This window comes from Aythya ferina, assembly GCF_964211825.1.
Source record: "Aythya ferina genome assembly, chromosome: 8".
Taxonomy (NCBI): Eukaryota; Metazoa; Chordata; class Aves; order Anseriformes; family Anatidae; genus Aythya; species Aythya ferina.
In genome coordinates, this window is record NC_140304.1 from 19,190,397 (window position 1) to 19,210,203 (window position 19,807).

Consider the following 19,807-nt stretch of genomic DNA (forward strand, 5'->3'; position numbering starts at 1 on the left):
TTTGCTATGAATATCATTTTGCTGTGAAATGTCGAGTTTTCTTTCCTCTAATGTGCTGATGCATTGTCTCTTCAGCCAGAAAGAGTTAACTCTGCTTGCCAGCGCTTTGCTGCTGAGCCACATTTAAGTAGTTCATTGGGGCATTGTGACTGTAAATGAGATATAGCATCCTGACAACTGTTCATGATTTTTTTCATAAATAAATAAAACTGCATCAGAAGACATCCTACTTCTAAGGAATAGATGGTTAAAGATAGTGCCTCTCCCCACTAGTCCCTAGAATCAAATTCACTAGAGTTTACTATTATTTCAGCCCAAAAGGAGAAAATATGTTTTTAATCTACAATTTTTTTCACTGTCAGTGAGTTCAGGAAGATACTTAACAGTAGAATGAAATAAAGGTCCATTGTAAAGGTAACTAGCTCATCATTACCACATGCATGGTGTTCACAAAACACATGCTACTATTTCTGCTGTACTGTTGTCTTTGATATTATAAACTTGATTTTTTTTTTTTTCCCTAAACTGACTTTTAGATTCAAGAGTATATCTGGAGCTGTATAATCTAAAAAATATTTCTAACATATGGTAAAAGTATTTGCATGCATGTAGATACCACCCTCGATCTGAAATCTAGCCATTAGATACTGTATTTTGTTTTTTCTTTTTTTTTTTATGTGTTTGTGTATAGGAAAGAGAGAGACTCCAGTTATGAAAGAACCCAGTCATAATACCTTCTGGTTAGAGAACATAAGATCTGCTTGGAGAATTGGTAGCTAAAAACACCATTTAAATATTCTGCTCTGTTAATGCTTCAGGTTAATAAAAACTGCTGTAAGAAAATATTTTAGGATATAGATATTTAGAGCAGTTGGATTACTTTTGACAACAGTGCAAGGAATCCATTCAAAGCTGATTTCCCCCTTTTGTTCACTGAGGACCTGCAGAATCTAAGATAAAAATGGCAGTTGTCCTCAGGGCACCCTGAGGCATGTCATTAAAATTGGAATTTGATCCTCTTTTCATGGTTACTTGGGACAATCAACCACAGCAAACCTGAAAACTCATCAGTTTTCAAAAATATGACATGCCCTTGACTTTGTCAGTTTGGATTCAGTGTGCAAGATTTGAGTGTTTCAAAATCCCTTTAGATGTCACTCTGTCTTCAAGAATGCAAACATTGTGTCTTGTGCTATATAAAAGATACAGTGCTTCTAAATATTTCCGAGTGCTTACCCTATGTATGACAAGGGAAAAACTAAATTATAGTCATATAAAAATGCTTTTATTTTTATTAAAAGAAAAATGCTTTATTAATTGAGAATTTTGAACACTGCTAATTGTAATAAATAACGTACAAAGTCCAGTTCTTTTTAACCATTAAAACATTTTTAAACAGAAAAATAGACTGTCGGAAGTAATTTGGAGCTTTCCAAAGCTGTAGAAAACTATCCATTCTACCTGTTTATTTTATTTCTATTTGGTAACTGCAACTTTAAAAACTACCTGGAAAAGAGATGCAGCACCGTGTTTTGCCATTCCTTCCTCTGTACCTGGCCTCTTACTGCTTTGAAGAACACTTCCCGCCACCCTTCCTAGCTCTCAGATTTTAAGAATTTGCACATGCTTTTGTGTGTATTTTTTATAAATATCAGGATTATCACGTTTCTGTTTTCTGCAAGTGGGCTGACAGAAAATTGTATTTTGTCTACATGGCAGAGAAACCACAAGCTGGCCATTTTGCTGTCACCTCAGCTTGCCATCAGGATCTCACTGGTGGCTGATGTGCTCGAAAGCATTTGGCCTCCCTTCTCTGCTCTTCTTTGTTGTGAAAGTGGAGGAGGAGCTGCTGCACCAAAGTATTTTCTTCAAGAGAGGAACAGTGACTGCAAGACACCTTTGGGTGTACCTTGACTTCTCCCCAAGGCATTTTCCTCCCAGCTATCTCATATCCTTAGGCTTTCTGTGATATGCACGTGCTAGTTCCTTCTGTTTTTCACATGTTTCTTTTTACTTAGTCTGTAAACTGAAGTTCCTAGTTAATATGCAGATTAAATGAACTGGTTTGCAGTTACAAATAATAATTGGCATAAAAGCGTTACACATGGAGCAGCACAAAACTTGGCAGCACTAGGCAGGAGGAGGTTTCTGTTCCTAATCCTCACAAGGCACACTGGTTAAGGTGTTTACTTGCACCATTTGTGTGGGAAGGAGAAACCTTGTCTGTTCATGTGGAAATTCCTAATTGCTTTCTTCATTTTGACAGATTTATGGGTTACACTGAAACGTAATTGCAAGTAACATAACAAAGCAACACTCTCATGAGCACCTGTAGCGTTGCTATTATAAACAGTACAACTAACATCCAGTATTGATTATTGTATGAGTACGTTCTTCTGAAGGTCTCAATTTTTCTTGCTGTGTGGGTTGCTGCTTTTTCTTTCCTGCTTCTGTTTGCAGGAGAGTTCCTTCACTCTTCAGCCCAGAAGGGCAATAGCTGTTACCTCATTTTTCAGATCTGTTGCTCAACATTGAAATAGTTAATAGGATGTGCTAAGGGCACCCAAAAGCTGAGACTTGTCCTGAATTTTCACTTTCACAATTTAAATCCCTGGGTTTTTATAGAATGCTCAGCTTTGTAAAGTCATCGTCTATGGAAAAGTGCTGAACTTCCTAAGAAGGAATAAAATGTGTAAAATGGAGTTGTGTGTTTGACAGCTGAGGAAGTCACACACTTACCACTCTGCAACATGCTGGCAAAAAAACAGATCCTCAGAGTACCTTCATGCTCGACTGTGATGTCTGCCTCATTGATGTGACTATTGAGGGGCTTAAGGTGGATAAATGAGGGAAGGAACCACAGCCTAAGGTTAGAAGAGGTCGTGAAGGTTGGTATTTAGGACACCTCTGTCATCTGCCTAATTCCTGTACTGTCTTTTCTTTTGCAACAGCTGATAAACTATCCTATATCTTTGGGCCTTGGTATCTCCTCTCTAAATTAAAAACATTTCTGCATTAAGAAAATAAAAATGACTGGCAAAGTGTAGTAGGAACACAAAGGTTTTGCAGACACTGAAAATCTCCTCAGATTAGTTATTATGATGACTTACAATGAATATATATTGCATCTGTAATAAAAGAATATGGCCTATCAAGTAACTGATGAATAGCTGTCTTTAATACAGAGAAAGAAAGAGGACCTTCTCATGAAAGCAAAGCAGTTCTCCAATTTAGACCTCTCCTGTTTCCCATCTCCAGGAAATCACATCACTGTAGGCTGCAGTGGGAAGCCTCCCACAGCCGGCTGAGCCCTTCCTTGTTCCAGAGACACCGCGCACTTCGTGGATTGCAGCCAGCTCTCATGCCATCTTAGCCGTTACAGTAGCCTCTGTTTCTTTGTTGTCGGTTCAAAGACCTGTAGAGGGCATGTGAAGTCCTTATTCAAACTTTGAGACAGAGCAGTATGCTACAGGACTTTTTTTTCCAGGGTTTTGAAGTCAAGCCTGTTGTATATACAGGGAAGAAGAGTAAAACTCTGAGTCTGGGCATATTGGTCTAATACAAGCAAAAGGAAAAGTAACAGTGTGCCTGGTGTTGACACAAGTCAGAAATTATTTTGTTGGAGCCAGTTCTGGTGAGAGGAATGTCAGAACTTTGAACTTCAGTTTTCCAAATCCTTCCAAAAATTCTGCTAGCAGACTGGCCACTGGCATGTTCATTGTCTGCCTGTGTTGAATTTTAAAATCTGTTGACATGAGGGGTTTGTAAGGAATGTAGCTGCAATGATGCAATTGGATGCAGTAAGATTTTTAGGAATTAGAAGGATACCTACAGGTTCATAACTGGTTTTGTTTCCATTGGAACATGACTTCATGTTGGATTGAAGAGTTCTGCTGAAATGTAATTTTATGTTGACTTCTTAAAATTCACGATCAAGTACTCTTTATTGCATTTGATGGGAAAAAGAATATTCTTAGGGATTGTTTGAGAACTGTTTCCTGATTTTTAAAATTGAGTATTGTGACTGTAGATAAAATTAGAGAGGCAGGTGAGAGGAATGGAGATTAATTAAACTTGCATTTTTGCACAAATTCAAGATTTTGATCACCAAAGATTATTTACATGTGTACCTTTTAGATATTCTCTAAATTTACTTACAAAGCTATGAGAGAGAGTGTCATAAACTACCATCAAAAAATCCGACTTAAATAAGAAGAAAACATACAACTTGCAAAAGAATTTAAACATTCTATGTTTTCTCAGACAGCAGCTGAGTGGCAGCCCTGGAGAATCAAAAAGCAAATTGGCTGTCAAAGCCAACTGGGGAAAAATAAGTGAGTGTTGGAAGTTATCGGAAGTGATCACCTTTTTAATTAAAGGCTGACTTTTCAACAGAAAATGCACTTCCACTGCCTGATTGCTTGCCTCATTCTATCTTTTTTGTTTTCTAAAATCTCACCTCTTGAGCTTATGGTATTATTAGAGAAATTAAAATTGCATTATGTGCAAAGAAAATTTCTCGTTTATGAAGGAAAACTTGAAAAATAATGCTTAAAAGTTAAAAATGAACATGGAAAATAGTTCAGAACTGGGAGACATTTAAAAGAAGCTATACATAAGTAATGTTTAAGTACAAATTTTTAAAGCCAGCTCATCATTAATTTTTCAACTTTTTAATTTATAAATCTTTTACTGAGTAGCGCTACTATTAAACATTAATTTTCAAAAGGATTTGAATTAATTTGTTGTCAGAATTTGTTAGATTTGTTTTCATTACACTAAAGTAAATGTGCAATAAGTCCATCAACCTGGAATTAAGGGATAGCAAGTAGATTCTACCTCATTCTGTTTTGTTGTGCCTTTTCCCACTTAAATTCGTTTAAAGGACTGTCTTGTCTTTTTTTTTTTTTTTTTTTTGAACATGTAGAATTTTTCATTCTAATAGTTTTGTATCATTGTCCTAAATTCCTTATGAGAGTTAGCAAAGGTACGAGCATGATAGTATACTGAGTTTGTATACTTTATACTATACATTGAAAAATGAATCATACTAGTATTGAAAATTGTATGTTGAAAATATAATACAAAATTCTGCTGCTACATATCATGTATTTGGATTGCAGTTGCCGTGAGACTGAGCCCTTACAGATTCTTAAACTTTCCTTGGGATAATTTTAAAGCTTCACTCAGCCTAGGATTTTAGCTTAAATCTGTTAAACAGAAAGGTCTTAAGACTGTCTGTCAGAATTTTCTGTAGATAGTAACATAAGTACTGGGCTTACTCAAATGCTGGCCTCACTGGAATCTGAGTACCTTGAGCAAGGTGCTTCATAGCAAGAGCTGAATCTAATATTAAGCATAAAATATTGATTGTTTAGATTTCTTGCTGAGAAAACTCATTAACATTTTAATATCAGCGCATGTGTATTTTCATATGACATTCTATTAATTTATGTTTGGTCAATATGAAAAAGCCCTTCTCCTGAGCCTCAGACATTCCTATCCTTAAAGAGACATAGTTTTAGTTCTGTGACCTTTTTCATAGAAACAGTGAAGAGTAAATCTCATTCAAAGCATTTAAATGAGATCAAACATAACCTGCAGAGTGGATAGAATGGAGACTCTGCTCTTTTTGTAATGCTTCTGATAGAAAAAAATTGCCTTTATCCCTTTGTTGTTGAAGTACAACTTAAATGTGATCGCATACTAGACTAAATCAGGATTAATGCAAGTTGCTGTGCTCTGAAATCATTGCAAATGAAATCCAAATCAGACGCATAAAAATTAGTGCTCTATTTAAGTTTTAGTGGAAGCATTTTCTTCATATCCTAATGGCGGAAGCATTTTATTGTTGGAGTACCAGTTCTCTGCTGCAAAGAAAGTGTTGGTAATACACGCTAATACTGGTTACATATGGAAGTTTTAAAGTCACGCTGTCTATCTGTGATACACCTCAGCAAATAGCACCAATTAATCATCACTGCTATGCCTTAGTGTTTTGGTCCATTTAGTTTTCTGATACAAAAAACGTAGACTTAAAGATGTTTAATTATAAATATGTATGGGATATTTTACTAATAATATTGAAAAAACTTTTTTTTTTTTTTTTTTTTTTTTTTTTTTCCAGTAGAACATTTGTGAATTCGGAAGTTTTAGAAAATGTTTGTTTTAACTTCTGTATTGTACTTCTCTCTTAGTTAAGGATTTCAGGACGGAAGGAAATAGCCTGGTATCTCAGCTAAAAATTGTGTTGTAGAGCACATGATGTGAATATGGCAATTGGGTAATGAGGGGTTTGTAAACTTAGTAAAGTATATAATTCTCTTCCTAGGTTCTTATCTATCTGGATTTTTATGTCTTTAAGTACTTCATGATCAGTAAATAATAAATTCAATTTACTGAATAGAAGTTTTGTCACTTAGAAATACTCACTTGGAATATATATTTTTAATTGGCATCAATGGCACATTTCCCAGGGAGCATAACAAAATGGATCATTTAATAGATGCCCAATCTCTCCATCCATCTATCTATCAGCACAGCACATGATGTTTTGACTTTAATATGGTAATTATCTCAGGCTGACTTCAGAGGAGGAAGCTGCCACCCACACAGCAGTGCTTAATTACTTTAGACTTCAGTTTGCCAAGAGAAAAATTGACTTTTTTTTGCACATTGCATGGAATTGAAATGATTTCATTGTCATTTTATTTGAAATGCAGCCTGACATCACCATGGCATCATGGGAAAGAAAATGCAAAATTTCTCTGAAATTCTTAAAATAGGCTGAAAGCTGCCTTATATTTTAATGGTTTTCTATGAAGCCTGTGTTCACATTCCTTGAATGTTAATGATGAGCTGCTTCTGCTTATGGGAGGATTTTTTTTTCTGTGAATACATTTCATTTGCAAGCCAATGAATGCAGTTTTTTTTAAAGTTGCCAAAACCTGATACAAACTCTGGCATTTTAAGGGCAGGTGACTGTTCAAATTAATGTTTGCACAGTGTATAGTTTAAGCACATAACTAATAAGATGAAAGAGATAATGAATTAATGGTAGCGTACAGGCAGCTTAGGAATCAAAGAAGTAATTTTTTGTCATTGACAATCACAGTTATTATCACAAAATGAGATAAAAAAGTTGCGTATGTGTGTTTTCAGCAACTGAAAGCTAAATTTAATATCTATGAAAATTAGCACAAGGTTTTATATGTATGTTGTTAAACATGCTGCTAATTGATTTGCCATACAAATACAGGGTGTAACCTGCTTGAATTAAATGCTGTAGACAGATTTTTGTGCTCAGAAGAGGAAAACTTGATTCCTAGATGTCTTACCCTGAAGTCTGCTGAAGACAAAGGGCCATTTTGGGATTGATTTCAAAGGCTTTATTGGGTCTCTTGCAACTGCTAATGCTGGCAGTGTTAAAATCATCCAAGCCTAGAGGAAAGGAGGAGATTGAGCAGACCAGTAGCAGGAAGGCTCCCATGGAGAAAAAGCTCTTTGCTATCAAAGCAGAAAACACAGGCCTGAGTCTCAGCTCCAGTGCCTTCCAGTGGGTGGACGGCTGTTGGTGCGAGCGTGAGTAATGAAGATGACTCCTGGAAAGTATTTAGTGCAGTCTCTCTAGCTGCAGCTACGCAGTGCACTGCTGCTTGGGAGCAGTGGTTGGGGTTGGTTGGTGTCTGGGCAGTTTCCCCTGGCCCCATGTGCAAGACTGAGGGAGGGAGAAGTACGTGCGTTTCTCTGTGGCACAGTCTATAATAAATCTTCACACAGTGAATGCTGCCAGTCTTGCTGTTATAATTTTACCCTCAACAAGAAAATTCAATACACTGTCCTCCCAAATGGCAAATAAATAATATCAATACTTTCCTTTTTAAGGTTAGATATATCTTCTTCTCTTGGTTTAGACAGCTATATAGCAAAGACCCACTGAAATTATTATTTCATTGTCACATAAACTTTTCACAAAAGAAGAATACAGAGAAGCCTTTTGAAATAAATCTGGTGACACTAGAGAGTTTACAAATACTAGCATATTAATATACAACTAAAATAATAATAAAAAACACCATGCTGCTAAAGATGTTTAGTATTATCTGCTCGCTGCGGGAGTTTATTAGAAACTCCAGCTTTCTTTTATTAAAATTTCAATTGGCTTGGTGAATGAGATCCTATGTTAGTGTCATAAAGTGAGAAGCCAGAAGGAGAGGATATTGGCATTTAAGTTCAGATTTCATTTTGAAATAGTGTATAGTATAGCAGAGTATTACATATCACAAATAATACATATTAGTGGTGTTAGAAATAGTTGCACTGATTCCTATATTCATCAAATTGTCATTGGTTTCTGTGCCATCTGTTAGTTTATATGTGTCATTTTTAAATATATTCTAAGAGTTTTTTAATATAACTGTAAATGAGAAGCAAATCCTGCATAGTTCTGGTAGCCCAGATGATCTCCCAGAAGTGGCTTCAGTGTCAAGGAGTGAACTTTGAACCAAAAGCCTTTGTGAACCAGTATAGGGAGGCCCATGGATTTAGATTTGAACTGTATCTTTTTAGGTTCATGCTTTAATAGCCATTTTGATTTGAGCCTGCTGAGGTTTTCTTCACCTCCATTCACACTTGTGTAAAATGGCAGTGTGAATAGGATTGTTTACCTCAATTGGGAACTGAGTTTTTTTTTTTGTTGTTTGTTTGTTTGTTTTTGTTTTTGTTTTTGGCCCTTTTGAAAAATGATCACAGGGTTCTCCACTTAACTATTCCTACTGCACTGAGCTGTGGTGGATAGTTTTGTATAATTATGCTAAAAACATTGGCAAAGATTTTTTGCTGCATATCAGTCCCCATATTTCCTGGCATCTTCAAAAAGGGTGAGCTGGTAAAGAATAGATGACCAGGTGGCATGCAGGAACATGGGGTTGTGGGAAGTAGGATGTACTTAACGCTCCTCTTTGGCCTTTCCAGGATTATCCTCCTTGTAGGCTTACAGTGGTAATACTTTCTGCACTGGTCTTTTCAAACATGGTGGGTAGAGCTGAATAGGGGTACAGTGTCTAACATCCAAGAATGTAGGGTTAGAAGGGAGGAACATGACTCTCCCATTTCTCTGCAATGACTTGGCTGAAGTGGTGGTCAAAGCTTTATTCCACCTAAGATTGCACAGGAGGAGTCTAAGGTGTGTGTATGTAGATATACATACGTATATGTATGTATACGCGTGTGTGTGTAGATATACATACATGCAGAATATAAATACATGTATTTCAAAACTCAGTTTCATGCCTTTGCTTTTCAAGAGCATCTCTGGACTGCTGTTAAATTCTGAATAGATGTTTTTACTTTTTTTTTTTTTTTTTTTTTCCCCTCATTACTTTGGTGGTCTCAGCACAGTGACATCTGGACATGTTGCAAAATGGTCATAAATTAGCTCACAGCCGGTTTGAAAGACTGCTGTAATTAACTTAAGATTTTTAAAATTTCATTTTTGAAGAGATTCCTCTGTTCTGCTGTTTGTGGTTGGATAATCAGTGTTTCATTACTGGGTGAAGTGTTGCTTTAGAAGTTGATGGCACCACCAACTCAGTCCAGCTGGAACCCTCCACGATGGGAAAAAAATCTCACATCCCCCCATCTGGATTCTTCAAGACGTAGCGAGAAGTTTGCACTTCTGCAGCTGCAGTTCTTTCATGACAGGTTCTGTAAATTTTACACGTGGCTGTCTGCTTGGAAAATATTTTCCAGATTTACATGTTTACAGCATTGACATGTGAAGCTGAAGAGCCTTCCTTCTCGATTATGGCACAAGTATTCACAGATTGCACACTAACTTTATAAAATCTGGAAATGGATCATTTACAACTTTCAAACAAATCAAAGTGCCCTTTGATCTTGACTCCAAGTTTCCTTAAGAGCAACAAATAAAAATAACTTTTTTTTGGTGTTTTTCCCTAAATATGGTCACTATTAATGTAGCTGTTATATCTTTCTGGAAACTTGAGCAACACATTTAATCCATTTTTGTTTCAAAGTGTTTGTCCTCAGTGGAGAAATATTAATTCAGCATAAGTAGGCACCAAAGAGAACACTGTATGGCTGTGAAGTGTGTCTGTAGAGGCTGTACAAACTCAGCAAGAGATATCCTGGTCCTTCGTTTACTCTCTCCTACTTCTGTGGTTTTGTATTCATGAATGTTATCGCAAAATGGGAATAGCTTTGTTGGGGCGAAGGGGGGAGCAAATGCCATGGAAATCTATAGTTACTTTGATGCAAATTAATTTATCCCATAAACTTCAATTACATTTCTGATTCCTACATAACCACTAAACACTTTTAGTGGTTATAAACATTTTTTCAATGTAGCATTAAAAATGTATGCTGTTGGAAGTGTGAAAAATCTGTAACAATTAAAGAACTCTTGGGTTTTAAAATATTGCATTTGGGCAGTAATCATCCCTGATGAGCTTCAGGCCACCAGATTGTCTATATTTATTATTTTCTTTTGACCTTTATTTATTAGTACCTTGAGTTATGTTTTAAGGTATCTTTTGGATGCTATAAAACTTTAAGAGGAAACAATACAGCTTGCTGACAAAAGAAATACACATCATTTATGAATTCTGGTGGCAAAGATCCTTTATATTTGTTAGACCTTGCCATTTTCACAAGCGTGTATTTCTGCCGCTTGAAACTAGTCTGACAGCCATCCATGGTCCACTATCCTAAGTATTTTCTTAATGTTAGTCACAGCATTGTCTGAAATATTTTACCTTTATAACAGATAAACTGTGGCACAAAAGACATTAAAAACCCATTTTCTGTATTAAGGATAGACCTTAGGAGGAAAAGGCTGGGCATTTCGAAACCAAAAACTGCTCTGGAGAACAGTGAAGTTGCATGGCTTAGCCGAGCAGGTGTCAGGTAGCTCATTTACAAGGGAGGAATGAAACACGTGCGGGCAGTTTGAACATTTATGACCTGCTTTCAAAGACCTGAGCTCAGACACAATTTTAGCAGAGCCCCACATGGTCTAAGGCAGCTTTTCATTCTGTGATGTGTACTAAGATGGGTAAGGGCTTCGAAAGTCTTTGTTGTGTGTGTGGTGTGGGAAGTCCCTGAGGTAAGACTGTGATCCTGGAAGCCCAGGCCTGAGGCAGGCCTGCATGGCCCAGCCCCAGCCCTGCGGGCTTTGTGGCAATGGGCCACAGAAATGTTTCATAGGTGGAAATCCAACATCTGCTGCTTTAGACTGTCTTCTTTTCATAATTCTGTCATATATGTACAAGACTCTTGCAAACGAGCGAGCAAAAACCTTAAAATATTTGATGCTTCCCATTCAGGCGAAGGATAACGAAGGATTTGAATAAAACAGAAGTAAGTCTATGTCCTTCCAGTCCCTTAACAGTTAAAAAAGTCCTCTCATGCTTTGTGTTGGGAGCTGGGCAAATATGAGAGAGAAGGCAGCAAGTCAGATGAATTTGGGATTCATTTTTGCATGTAGTTCCAGGTGGTGAATAGCTAGGATAACCTAAAGGAACAAGATGAGCTAAAGACAAGTTGACGTAAAATGTGAGTCAACCCTTTTTCAGTAAGTTGCACCATCACTGTATACAAATGAAAACTATTGCTTTGTATCTAGTTATACAGTACCCTCCATAGGCCACAATGCTGCTTAAAAAATGAACAAAGCAACAGGTGCAGAAGGAAAATGAGTGTCTGCTTTTCTTCAAGAAAAAAAATCAGCTTTCTAACAGCATTGGAGTGCTCATAAAACACTTAATGATGGTCTGTAAATACAAAAAGCCACACTGTATACATGCACTGTACTAAACTGTACACAAACAAGGCAATGTTTCTGTAACTTGCTTCTACTATGAATTTCTTCCCAATATTCATTCATCTCTACATAGCTTTCTGATAGTTGGATAATTTTGTTTGAAAAAGAGCTTTACTGTCTTCTGTGTATCTGAAACAAACAGCCCTAACTGTAATACTATAATCCAAAATTCAACAGTATAGGGTTCATAAAGATTTGTGTTACTTTATCAAGCTAAAACCAAAAATCTGTAGTGGAGTTGCAAATGATTGTTATTTGAAACAGCTGCCATACAGCTTCTAAATCCTTTCCCCTGATGCTTTAATACAGAATTTCTTTACAATTTTTCCACAAAATAACTTTTTTTTTTTTTTTTTTTTTTTTTTCCTATGTAGTTCATTACTCCTGCAGCAAAAAATCTATAGTGTTGTACTCTTGCTATGCTAATGCCTGGAAGAGTAGCTGTTAATAAAACTCATAGTTGGTTGGCTAATTGATTTTTGGAAGAAAGAAAATGGACTTTAACAGGCCTTAATAGCTAATAGGCATTAATATGTTAAAGTTGCTTTTTGAGATTATAAGTGCATGTTTGCTCATAATTAGGATTAAACCTAAATGTAGTGAGTGGTGATTATGTAAATGACAATGCTGAGTGGAGAGAAAAGAACATTTTAAAACTGTTTTTTAATCTTTGTATTCCATACACCAACAATCACAGAGCGGGAATAGATGAGGTTCACATGCTCAGGGTTATCCCCAGTTGGGATACGGTGGGGGTAGTGGTGTTTGCAGCACCGTGTCTGCAGACTTCTCCTGCTCCTCCTCTTGGAGCGAGGTCTGAGATCAAAAAAGGAAGCTATTTTCTAAAAGCTGAAAATTAAAATCTATGCTGTACTTCTGCACTGTTTAAAAAACACCTACAGTGTTCCTGACCTCTGCAGTTGGGCACCACTGGAGGCAAGTGAGGAAAAGAGGTATTTCATTATGTATTTCATTACATATTTCATTATGAATAGTTTACACTGAAAATTATCTTGGTGCCATGGTGGCTGCTGGTGACCTTCCCTTCTCCTCCTTTCCCAGCTGAAGGCCTTGAGAACCAGTCCTCCAGCAATGGCAGGGATGGTGGCAAGCCAACATCGGCTTTAGAATTTGGCATTCCCATGTGGCCATTGGGGCCAACAGCTTCTATTTGGTATTTTGTTCTTCTACTTACTGAAGCAATGAGTGGTATTTGGTCTACTAAATGGTTGTTAACAGTACATACATGCTTTTTGAAATTTTCCTGCCCAATGTGAAAACATTTTAGATCTATTTCATTTAATAATTAACCATGTGATGCATTTTATCAAGAAGGGGTCATAATTCTTTGTGTAATATCTCTTTAAAATTTTACATAGACAGAACTTGTCCAATGATTTTGTTTGTGTTCCCTGAGAGCTAAATCTTCAGACATAAGGAACAGTCTCAAAGTTTTTTGGTGGTTAACTATCATAATGACAAAGTAAGAAAATGTATTTCTTTACGTAGAGCTTACACCGTTGCTTGGTGTTATGCACCTAAGTGGCTTCTTTTGCATAATGGAAGTATCAGTGTGTGCCATTATGCACAGGTGATTGCAAGCCCGTAGGTATAATAGTTTTCTTTGCTAGTACTTTTAAAAGCTTTGCATTTAAGTGTTGTAATTTGGAAGTGTCTTCCTAGTGGAAAGAATTTCTGGTATAAATGTTTTCATTAAGATATTTAATGCAATTTAATGCAATTAGTTGTTTTTGTTGATTCATCACTCACAAAACCTTTGGGTTACCTTGCTAAAATGTCTTGCTTCAGAATGGTGAAGAATGTAAGCTGAGTAATTGGACAACAAACTATTTGCATTTTCAGTAAACTGTTTATGAGATATAGACAGTGTCCAAGGTAGTTGGTAGTGAGAAATTAAATGAGAAGATGGTTTAAAATTCCTTCCACATAACATAGGATGTGGAATGTTATTAATTTAACCATAATGTGAGTCGAAGTGCTTTAGCTTTGTTGTGAGGAACATGTTTACCTCACTCACTGCAAGCCTTTCAACAGTAACTTCTGACTGCCTGCTTGCTCTTTGAGTGGAACCAACTACAGCAAGTGCAGTGCTGTAACTCTGGCCATGTCAGCCATGGAAAGTGAGTGACTATACTGAGCACCAGGTGATGTTCTCACAGGAAAGTGTTATCACAGACACATGATGTGCTTCCATTTTGCTGCAGCTGTTGTAAGTTTCTGCAGGGGAGCCTTATTTGTCATGTAGATGTTAAAATTTCAACTGGAGCCCTTCCACTTTTAGTTTCTGGTCTTCTGTTTGCATGGCTTCATGGATGGTGGATCCTGGCATCCTGAATTAACTTCCACCAAAGTGTGGGTTAGAGGCAGTGAATCCAGACAAGTTTGATTTTCAGTTCTTCTGGATTTCCATCTTTCACTTGCATTTTCCAAATATTATGACATAAACATTTTCAGAAATATTGTTATACATGTAAATGAGACTAGAGGAGGAGGATGATGATGATGATTTTCCTGGTGAATAAGATTCTTCATGTTGTATGACAGCAAGAGATTCTTTCAAAACACATTTTGGGAGAAATTTCAGTTGATTCTATTCTGTTGGGGATGAATTCTTCATGCACTTTTTAGTGCATGGGGAACAGAGCACAGAAATCCCAGTGAGCAGTCATTTCATAGAAAGGAGTCACGAATCAAGGGTTTTTAAGGTTAAATCTTATGGAGTGTGGTATCTGTTTTTAATACCTTTCTTACCAAATAAGAAAGAATTCTCTCTCACTTCTCCATTTTTTTTCCAAACAGGAAAATCTTGAGCGTAGTGTGCCCCAACCAGGAAGTGCTCTGGGAATTTTCACAGATAATACTAAGTAAGGAGTTAACTTGCAGATTCAACTTCTGCTGACTGAAGTAAGAGATGACCCAGCTTGACTCTCAGATTTGAAACAGTACTTGCATGTTGGCAGGCAGAAAAGTAAACAACATTTAACTTGTAAACTTAAAACTTAATTAATGTTATTAAAATAATTGAGATAACATGAATATAAAATGACAAGATGCTGTTTTTATAGTACAAATATACAAAGCAGAACTGTAGTAAAAGTAAGTCATTCCACAGCATATAAGAGCATGCATTATTAGTACATTAATATTTGTGTTTATGGGAGCTTTTAATAGTTTATAGGGCAATTGAAAAACTAAAATAATAATCCTGGAGGCTGCCAAAAATCACAAAGGACAACAAATATGTTAGCGTATAATCTATAATCCAGAGTATTTCTAGAATATCCAGAAGGACAGACAAAGCCATACTAGCATGGATGTGACACTACCAATTGCCTGTGCAAAGCCCAGGCTTTCTTAAAGTAATGGCAAAGCAGAGTCAGGCACAACGTTATTTGTGTAAACTTGTACTGGGGTAGAGCTGGCAGGAGATCTTAAAAGTGGATGCTGAACACGTTGTCCTGTGGCAGCCATCTAGAGCAGTTCTCAAGGTCACTGCTGCCCGAGGAACTGCTTTGGTGGAGATGAGTCACTCAGACCTTCATGTAACACGTGGTGGTAACACCACTAACTGTATCTGAGCTGGTGTTTCTGGGAGAGATCAGGATTAGTTTGGTTCAAGGAGGTGTAATTTCAATTACACAGCATTGGTGTTAGTAATCAAGAGCCAGGGAAAAGAGAGAATTAAATCTCCTATGTTTATTTCTGTAAGAATAGGGGCATGCAGGAATATGATTTTGATGGGAATTAATGGTTAATACAGTGTAATTAAATAACCTCTAATATTTTCCAATGTAACATTTCTGACAGCAGTAATATAATGGCAGCGCTATTAATTAAGTGGGTATGTAGAAAAGTATGGATAGATTATCCTGGAGGGTAATTGAGTCAAGTAAAGACGCAATGAGAAATTTGAGTGTAAAAGTGAAGGAGAGGGAGAGGAAGGAGCAAAACAAATCTGCATTAAAGACATAGTCACATAGTTGGAATGATGTTCATTAGAGAGTATTGAATTTGTGTACAACTATTATGTGTTCCAGGTTACGTTATGTTAGCAAACCAACTCTTAAAATGAACAAACAAAAACCCCCTTCATTGATTGATTCATCTATTCACTGGAAAAAAATGCCATGCTTGGTACTGAATTCTATCAGCAGTTTAATAATGATACAGAAAACAGATTTGAATTTACATTATAGACTGTAGAATGTTTTAAAATTCCTATTAATTTTCTTAGGCTTTTTTTTTTTTCCAGGAGATCTATATTTTTCTTAGAAAAGAAAAGACTTTTTTTTTTTTTTTTAGTCATGTACAACACATCTGACCCTGGTGTTACTCACTGATTTTAGTATCTGAAAGAGAGAAAATGTATTTGCTAGTTTTGTACCCTATAACTAAATTAATAGACTCAGAGACCAATTCATTAAAATTTTATATCTGATTTGTTTGGGTCATAGCTCTGTTATAACTTATTATAAATATCTTATATTCCTTAATATTGCAATCTCTGTGAACTTAACAGACATTAACAACAATACCCCATTTGGAGTTAGAGGGGAAAAAGCAATCCTTTAACTCACCAGCTGAAAAATGACACAAAACACTTATGTGCTACAAAAGTGATTTGACCCCTCTTGCTTGTAATCAAGGAAATTATAAATAATTGTGACCTTGGGAGGATCAATAGGAACTGTCCACCTTCCTCCCCTAATGATCTGATCCTTTTATTTACCTATTCAGGAATTCACTGAATGGTATGCTGGGCTAAGGCTCTTTTATTTTCATGATCTTTCATATAAGATATTGAACGGTTCTTGCTACTTTATGACAAGATTAAGGAAACACTGAGTCTCCAGCTTTTCTATAGAAATTATTTCATGTATGGTTCTTTAAAAGTATTGACTGACTCAGAACCTCAGAAAAGGTTTCATTACACAAGTTAAACTGGAGGAGTGTTTTACTCCCTCCATTTCACTGGTCAGGGTGGAGGAGTAGGGAGGGGAACCGAACACTTAACCATCACTTAATTCCTCTGTGGTTGATTACTGTACATCTTGTTCTTTTTGATTTTTTTTTCAGTTGTTCCATGGCAACATCTTTGTTAAAGAGAGGAGAAGCAGTCATGCTGGCAATAGAAAGGTGAGGTTTACAGAAAGAAAAAAAAAGGAAGTCCTTGTGGAAAAAAGGATCAGAGATGAACTGACATTATTAGAAAAGCTATCAAACGCTGATCATAAAGACAAGTCTGTATGGACTCTGATGGACATATTAAGGGAGAACTACAGATGGTTTCCTGAACCAGAGGGGACCATTCATAAGAAAGATTTATGAAAATACAGGAAACCAAGGAGAGAAGTCTTGTCCTCATGGTAGAGTAGCTCCTTGTGACAGAGTCTGAAATGCTGCATTTTAAGTATGTGTACTCAGTGCCATTAGAGGAGGACACTGGATATCTCTTTCTCTCTACTCAAGTAGAATTCCCCTGTTAGTGCCCAGTGCAGTCTTTCTCTGCATGACTGATGGATCCAGCTACACCTGTCACTATGTGCTTGAGCATGGGAACTGTTCGACACCTGGAGTAGTATTTACATAAAGAGAAAAGTAAAGCAAACAAAGAAACAAAAACGACACTTGTTAGCTTCCTTAATTGGTCATCTGATGTGAGACTTGGACAATGTTAAGTAAAAGCTGGTGTGAAGTACTACCAGTAGTGCTAGTACTGCCAGTGTGATACCAGTATCAGCAAAATCTCTGAAAGCTTTAGTTGTATGAACTTAGTAATTGACAGCCTTAGTAATTAACAGTCTAATGTAGTCCTAACAGCAAAGAGGTTGCTGTGAGCTTTCTGCTTTTCTGCTGGCATCACAGGTGAGTATTTCTAGATGTGAGTAATGTAGGTTGGGGTTTATGGTTATTCCTTCAGAGTGTTTTTTTTTTTTTTTTTTTTTTTTTTTTTTTTTTTTGTGGTGTGATTGTTTAGCACTCAGCACTATTCCTTGGGGAAGAGATGTACTGCTGTTACCACAGTCTTGCTTCTTTTTATTGCATCAGGTACAGAGCCCTCCTTCCTGCCTTTCAAGAATGATCCCTTGAAAACTTTTTGGGATGCCCCTGTTCTGACACTCTCCAAATGAGTACCTACACAACATGCTGGTTTTTTTTTTTTTTTTTTTTTTTTTTTTGTTTGTTTTTTTATCTGAGCAAGGGTCATTTCGAAGTTATTGAGGGGTGGGTCATCTCAGCACACCAGAGAGAGAGACTATCTTCTGTCAGCTTTGGAAGGTCTGCTACTTGATGGTAAACCCACAAAGTGGGAAATGGCACTGGACTAATAGAAAGGACCTTTGCAGGTAATTATGGAGGAGCAGTACTGGCTCTTGGGTAGGCACACAAAGCCTTCCTGTTCTGATTTGCAGAACTCTTCTATTTTTACTGTATTCAGAAGGAGTGTCTGATATGCTGTTTAGTATTATGTGTATGACAGTGCTCCTGGAGTCATCATTTTTCAAATCCAAAGGCTTTTGACAGATTTAACAAGACTTTTTCTCCTTCTTCAAGCAGGGAAAGTAGTTTTATTTTTTATAAATATTCATTTTTATATCCAACCAAAACTACTTTCTCTTTTCTAGGCCTTTAAAAGCCAAGGACTCTAAAAGCTGTGTGGACACATTGTGAAAACTCTCACAGTAAAACAAACACTGTGGTGCAATTGCTGATGGATGATATTTCCATGAGATATTACATAAAACAAAAAAGGAAGTGTTAAGCTCTTTGCTTTTCTTCCTGGAAGCCATGAATCTGGATACCCTGTTTATAGTTCTTTCATCACTGTGTAACTCTGATACTTTGAAATTTCATGGTATAAAAAGTATTGCTCATGATACAGCTTGTGGCTAATTGCTGGAATAGGTGGAAATGACAGCCCACTGATTTTTTCTCTCTCCTGTCCTCTGAATCTGCTTTAGATCTCATATTTCTTCTGGCATAAACCAGAGTGGGATGTATGGGGTTGTTGACCAGGATAGTCTGTGTGTGTTCATGTAAAGGAGAGCTGCTTTTGATCTTTGTACTTGCATGCTAAACTAGGCATATTGTAGCCCTCACATTTTGGACTTGGATCAGCAAGCCAAACTTAGGAGAGAGGAGCTGAACAGAATTGAGAACAAAGACTGCCTAAGGTTGCAAAAATGCTACATTTCACTCATCTGCTACTAAATATCTGACTTGGTTTTTGAGTTCTTCCTGATGGTTGTGAGAGAGATAGCTGATAGCGTTCTGCCCATCTCAGGCAGCCTCCAGTTAATAGAAGACTGCCAATAATTGTCAAAATGTCAGAAAACCATTTAAAGATTTACAGCTTCAAAGGAAAAAAAAAAAAAAAGAAAAAGGATAACTGCCCTTTTTGCTCCTTTAGTAAATTGAGAAAGTCAGGGTAAAAAACTGTCTGTATTAACTAGAATAAGTGTTAGTTCAGAGTCCAGGAGTCCAAATTTTCTTTGACTGTGTAAGATGACAATCTCTAAAGACTCTAAAGAATGACAGAGTTGCAGATTCCTACTTTCATCAACTGTTTTTCTGTCAGCACTGTGCAAATGCTAAACTTGATTTGTCAAGTTGTTGAACTGCACTGACTAGAGTTTTGTGCGTTAAAGAAAGGATAAATCATTACTAGTAGTAGCATTAGGGAAATGCAGGAACCTTTAAAATGTGTGTTAGCATAATTGTGCCATCAGAAGTTTCTAGATTCTAAGTAGATTAACTCAATGAAATCACAGATGAGTACAGTTTTTACTTCAGGTAAACTGGAGGAAAAAGTCCCATTTAATTTATGTGTTTATAGGTGGATAGTTTGGAGACCCAATGCCTTCCATTCTTCTATCATAAATATTATTTAAATTCTCTTTCCTTTAAAACTCAGGTGAAATTAATTAATCAGGGAAGATGGGG

At 36.7% G+C, this 19,807-nt stretch overlaps 1 long non-coding RNA gene across 1 annotated transcript in view; it reads left to right on the top strand.

The window, feature by feature from the left end:
• Nucleotides 1-19,807, top strand: part of LOC311440968 — a 90,120-nt gene that overhangs the window by 21,465 nt on the left and 48,848 nt on the right. Inside the window, exons 2-3 of the long non-coding RNA XR_014695690.1 lie at nucleotides 14,663-14,767; nucleotides 16,940-16,999. This is a non-coding gene — a long non-coding RNA (uncharacterized lncRNA). The remainder of the gene's footprint in view (nucleotides 1-14,662; nucleotides 14,768-16,939; nucleotides 17,000-19,807) is intronic.